We start from the raw sequence: 6482 nt of genomic DNA, 5'->3' as shown, positions 1-6482 counted from the left end.
ACGAATCATCTTCAAATTCTGCAGAGCAAGAAGAATCACCTTCAAGAGATATTTATTCTCAAAAGAATGTTCAAGAACAACCTTCTCAAATCATCCAAACAACAAATCCATCAAATACTCCAAATGAGTATGTGCCACTGGATTTTGATCATCCAAACTTTGAGGAAAGAGTTCTTCCAAGCTATGATTCATTTCTCAACAGAACTCTGGATTTAATGATGATAATGTTGACATTCATCAACAAGATCCTCTTCCTCATGACAACAAGTGGTCACGTATGCGCAAAGATCATCCTACAGAACAGATCATCGGAGATCCATAAGCTGGTGTTTCTACCCGTACTACAGTTAATAAGTGTCTTGTTGCACTTTCACTTAGTAACATCGAACCCAAAACTGTCTCTGAAGCTCTTGGTGATCCAGAGTGGGTTAAAGCAATGCAAGATGAATTAGCTCAGTTTGAGAGACTGAAGGTATGGAGATTGGTTCCAAATCCAAGGAAAGAAGAACCAATTCGCACTAAGTGGATTTTCAAGAACAAGAAGGATGAAAATGGAGTTGTAGTAAGGAACAAAGCTAGATTGGTTGCAAAGGGTTACTGCCAACAACCTGGTGTGGATTTCGACGAAACATTCGCTCCTGTTGCAAGAATGGAGGCCATTCGTATATTCTTAGCTTATGCCGCATTCAGAAACTTCACTGTGTTTCAAATGGATGTGAAGACAACATTCTTGAATGGAGAACTCAAAGAAGAAGTTTACGTGGAGCAACCTGAAGGTTTTGTTGATCCTAAAAGGCCAAACCATGTCTACAGGTTGGACAAAGCTCTCTATGGTTTAAAGTAGGCACCCCGAGCATGGTATGATTCCTTATCTACTTTCTTACTCAAAGGAGGCTTTACCAAAGGTACTATTGACCCTACCCTGTTTATTCGTAAGCAAGGTAAGCATGTTTTACTTATCCAAATATATGTTGATGACATTATTTTTGGGTCAACCAGTCAAACTTTTTGCTGAAATTTTTCATCTCTAATGGTCAATCATTTTGAAATGAGCATGATTGGGGAAATGAATTACTTTTTGGGATTACAAATCAAACCTGAATAACACACTCTTGATCCAAATTCTCTCTCAAAACACACACAAACACCAAGAACACACACACTAACCAAACGCCATTGTTGATGTGAATTCAAATGGTAAAATCATGTTTCTACATGAATTAATCATGCTCCCCCTCAATTCATGAGTGTAAGCATTTTGGATCATCTTTGAACAATATCCTTATTTTCAATCTCATCCTTAAAAAAAAACTTTCAAGAGAACATATTTCGGCGGCAAAGTTCACTTCTTTTTCAATCACAATTACATTTCATTTCTTTCCACCTTTACTGAATCTTTTTCTTTCTCAATCAATCATAATCTTTTTCTCCCCCTCATAATGACAAAGTTGGGAACCAATGTCATTATGCAAACATTGATTGATAAAATGCTAGAAAGAAACCTCTTGCATGGTGGTTTTTGTGTTTGTGAGATAAGAAATGAAAAACCGGATAAGGATGATCCGTTAACATGTTCAAAAATCAAAAGGATTAATGAAATGACCGAAAGAAATTTATGACTTTTTCGGATTTCCTATGTATCATTGAATGCACAAAACAATTTTCTAACATAGTTCGGTCTTGTAGCTTTTCAACTACGAGATTGCTTTAAAGAATAGAAATCATGGTCAATGTTACCTAAGGCGTTCGATAACCACAATCTAGTATCCTTAAAGACTTGTTAGGAAACATCCGAGGTCACTATTAGACTTCTCATTTACTCAAAAATTACAAAAATTTAATTATGAGACCTACTTTCAATGTTGGAAAATATGTTAGCATTGGTAGGATTTCCATTTGATCATCGTGGAATATCAATTAAGATATCACTACAAATGTTCCGGCTATATCACATAGATATGCAATAATATCACAAATATATGACTCAAATGTGTCTTAAGAAAAATGTATAATGATCAAAATAATGATCAATCAAGATAGCTCTAGACACAAAGTGATCAAATGAAGTCAGGGACTGGAGCAGAATGTCTCCCTTTTTCAATAACAACATCTTTCAAATGAAGAGTCAACAGAGATGTAAAAAATCTCCGTGAAAAATGAAACAAGTATTTGTTAAGAAACACTTGAGTGGTTAGGGAAAGATGTGCATTGCTTCATTGGGTCCATGAAGTCTTAATCAAGATATCAACAAATGACATCCGATATAAATGTGTTTTACTCGGCAATTTTGAGAAAGTTTAGGGAAGGGTGTCAATTGTTTTAACCTTTTTTTCACATCATATCACCATAACCTCTCACTTTTCGACTTTACTCCCTCCATCCTAGTTGCACGATACCATCATCACTCAAGATACCCTTACAAAGAAGAAGAGACTCCAGGGTTAGAACTCATCGGCGATGATGAAGGTCATGGAGTGAACGAATCGCTTAAGTGCAAACTAAACACCGAACTTCAAATGATGAAAAGTCATTTGAAAATCATCAAATGTGTGTATGAAAATGATCTGTAAACACATTTGAAGTTTTGAATGTTTTGAAATCACAAACTCCCCCTTAATCTATGCAAAGGTAGATGTTAAAAGTTTTCATAGAAAGATAGAGCAAAAATTGGTTTTTTTGAAGTCAAAAAAAACTTTGTTGTAATATATACATGAAAAAAAAATTTGAGTCTAAAAGTGAACAAGATTTTAAGAAACACAAATTTTTGCGTCAACAACAATGTTCATAGTAAGAATACTAGGGAGTACACAAAGGCGTTCAATCCTTCGCATCTTACATCAACAAGTTGGATGCAAAATAAAACATTTAAGCACAAATTTGACTCAATCAATTGTTCAAGATGAGACAACTTAGGAGTACACAAAGGCATTCAATCCTTTGCTTTTCATATCAACAATTGAGAATAAAAGAATCTTTTGCGGGAAAAATTGTTTTTGGAAATAAATAAAATGTTTGAAGTACGGGTTGCATACAGAGTATATGCAAGCCATTATGAAATAAATAAAACTTTAAGACCGGGTTACATACAGAATATATGTAAGCCATTATGAAATAAATAAAACTTTAAGACCGGGTTACATACAGAATATATGTAAGCCATTATGAAATAAATAAAATTTTAAGACCGGGTTACATACAAAATATATGCAAGCCATTATGAAATACATAAAACTTTAAGACCGGGTTACATACAGAATATATGTAAAGCCATTATGAAATAAATAAAACTTTAAGACCGGGTTACATACAGAATATATGTAAGCCATTATGAAATAAATAAAACTTTAAGACCGGGTTACATACAAAATAAATGTAAGCCATTATGAAATAAATAAAACTTTAAGAAAATCTTTTTGTTATTTTTCAAAATTTTATATTTTTGTATTTGATTTTTGTCTTTTCAAATTTTGTATTTTGATTTTCAAGAATGTATCAAGAACAAAATAAGTTAAGGTTCAATATTTAACATGCCAAGCTTAGAGATAAGAAAGTTAAACCTTTTCTCATCCAGTGGTTTAGTGAACAAATCTACAAGCTGATAGTCAGTTCCCACAAAGTAGAGCTCGATGTCACCTTTCCCAATATGATCTTTGAGAAAATGATATCTCACATCAATATGCTTTGATTGAGAGTGGTTTACTGAGTTGACTGCAATAGCAATAGCACTTTGAGAGTCACAATAGATGGGAATACGATCATATTTAAGACCATAATCAGTAAGCTAAGTCTTCATCCATAACACTTGAGCACAACAACTAGCCGCAGCCACATATTCAGCTTCAGCTGTTGATAGTGACACACAATTTTGTTTCTTGGAAGACCAACTCACAATTTTATCACCCAAAAATTGTAAAGTACCAGAAGTGCTCTTGCGATCAAGCTTACAACCTGCATGATTTGCATCTGAATAGGAAGTTAAATTGAATCCAGTATCCCTTGGATACCAGAGACCTAAATTAGGTGTACCCTTCAGATAACGAAATATTCGTTTCACAGCTTGAAAATGTAAATCAGTTGGAGCAGCTTGATACCTAGCACACATACATGTTACAAACATTATATCTGGGCAAGATGCTGTAAGATACAACAATGAACCAATCATACTTCTATATCTCTTTTGGTCAAATGGTTTCCCATATTTATCAGCATTAATACTTGTACGAGCAGCCATTGGAGTTGAAATTGAAGAACAAGTAGTCATATCAAACTTTTGCAACATGTCATGAATATACTTACCTTGTGATATGAAAATACCATTTGGTAGTTGTTTGATTTGAAGACCCAAAAAGTAGTTCATTTCCCCAATCATGCTCATTTCAAAATGATTAACCATTAGAGATGAAAAGTTTTGACAAAATGTTTGACTGGTTGACCCAAAGATAATGTCATCAACATATATTTGGACAAGAAGAACATGCTTACCTTGTTTGCGAATGAATAGAGTAGGGTCAATTGTGCCTTTGGTAAAGCCGCCTCTAATCAAGAAAGTAGATAAGGAATCATACCATGCTCGGGGTGCTTGCTTAAGACCGTAGAGAGCCTTGTCTAACCTGTAGACATGGTTTGGTCTTTTGGGATCCACAAAACCTTCTGGTTGTTCAACGTAAACTTCTTCTTTGATATCACCATTCAAGAAAGCTGTCTTCACATCCATTTGAAACACAGTGAAGTTTCTGAATGCAGCATAAGCTAAGAAGATCCGAATGGCTTCCATTCTTGCAACTGGAGCAAAAATTTCGTCGAAATCAACACCAGGTTGTTGGCAATAACCCTTTGCGACTAATCTTGCTTTGTTCCTTACTACCACTCCATTCTCATTCTTCTTGTTCTTGAAAATCCACTTTGTACCAATAGGTTCATTTTTCCTTGGGTTAGGAACTAATCTCCATACTTTCAGTCTCTCAAACTGAGCTAGTTCGTCTTGCATAGCTTTGACCCATTCTGGATCTCGAAGAGCTTCAGAAACAGTTTTGGGTTCAATGTTGCTAAGAGAAAGTGCAACAAGACACTCATTCACTGAAGTACGAGTAGTTACTCCGGCTTGTGGATCTCCAATAATGTTATCAACAGGATGATCTTTTCGCATAATTGACCATTTGCGATCATGAGGAAGAGGATCTTGGTGATTGACATCAACATCATCATCATGAAATCCAGAGTTTTGCTGAGAGATGGAATCATAGCTTGGTAGAACAGCTTCCTCGTAAGATGGATGATCGAAATCAAGAGGCACATATACATTTGGAGTGTTTATCGGATTGGTAGTCTGGGTAAGTTGGGTAGGTTGTTCTTGAACATTCACTGGCGAAGAATTATCAGGAGAGGATTGAGAAGAAGAATCATTAGAAGAGGATGAAGAACTACTACTTGAAGAAGTAGCAACTTGCTCAGCAGAACTTGATGATGATTCATGAAGGTTATCAGGAACTGGATCATTGTTCGGATTGGTTCAATGATGACTTGAGGTTCCTCTTCATGAATCGGTTTTGAATTGTAGAATTCTTCAAAAAGAATGTCTAACTCATCACTTGTTGGAGCTGGAAACTTCTTGAATTTGGATGCTAAAGAAGAAGTCCTTGATGAAGTACTTGAATCACTTGGAGCAACTGGTGCAAAAGTTTCGTCGAAATCAACACTAGGTTGTTGGCAATAACCCTTTGTTCCTTACTACCACTCCATTCTCATCCTGCTTGTTCTTGAAAATACACTTTGTGCCAATAGGTTCATTTTTCCTTGGATTTGGAACTAATCTCCATACTTTCAGTCTTTCAAACTGAGCGAGTTCGTCTTGCATAGCTTTAACCCATTCTGGATCTCGAAGAGCTTCAGAAACAGTTTTGGGTTCAATGTTGCTAAGAGAAAGTGCAACAATACACTCATTCACTGAAGTACGAGTAGTTACTCCGGCTTGTGGATCTCCAATAATGTTATCAACAGAATGATCTTTTCGCATACGTAACCATTTGCGATCATGAAGAAGAGGATCTTGTTGATTGACATTAACATTATCATCATTAAAACCAGAGTTTTGCTGAGAGATGGAATCATAGCTTGGTAGAACAGCTTCCTCGTAGGATGGATGATCAAAGTCAAGAGGCACATATACATTTGGAGTGTTTATCGGATTGGTAGTCTGGGTAAATTGAGTAGCTGGTTCTTGAACCTTCACTGGAGAGGAATTATCAGGAGAAGATTGAGAAGAAGAATCATTAGAAGAGGATGAAGAACTACTACTTGAAGAAGTAGCAACTTGCTCAGCAGAACTTGATGATGATTCATGAAGGTTGTCAGGAACTGGATCATTGTTCGGAATTGGTTTAATGATGACTTGAGGTTCCTCTTCATGAATCGGTTTTGAATTGTAGAATTCTTCAAAAAGAATGTCTAACTCATCACTTGTTGGAGCTGGAAACTTCTTGAAT

This window comes from Erigeron canadensis, unplaced genomic scaffold (genome assembly GCF_010389155.1).
Source record: "Erigeron canadensis isolate Cc75 unplaced genomic scaffold, C_canadensis_v1 Conyza_canadensis_unscaffolded:125, whole genome shotgun sequence".
Taxonomy (NCBI): Eukaryota; Viridiplantae; Streptophyta; class Magnoliopsida; order Asterales; family Asteraceae; genus Erigeron; species Erigeron canadensis.
Note: the sequence above shows the minus strand (reverse complement) of the source record.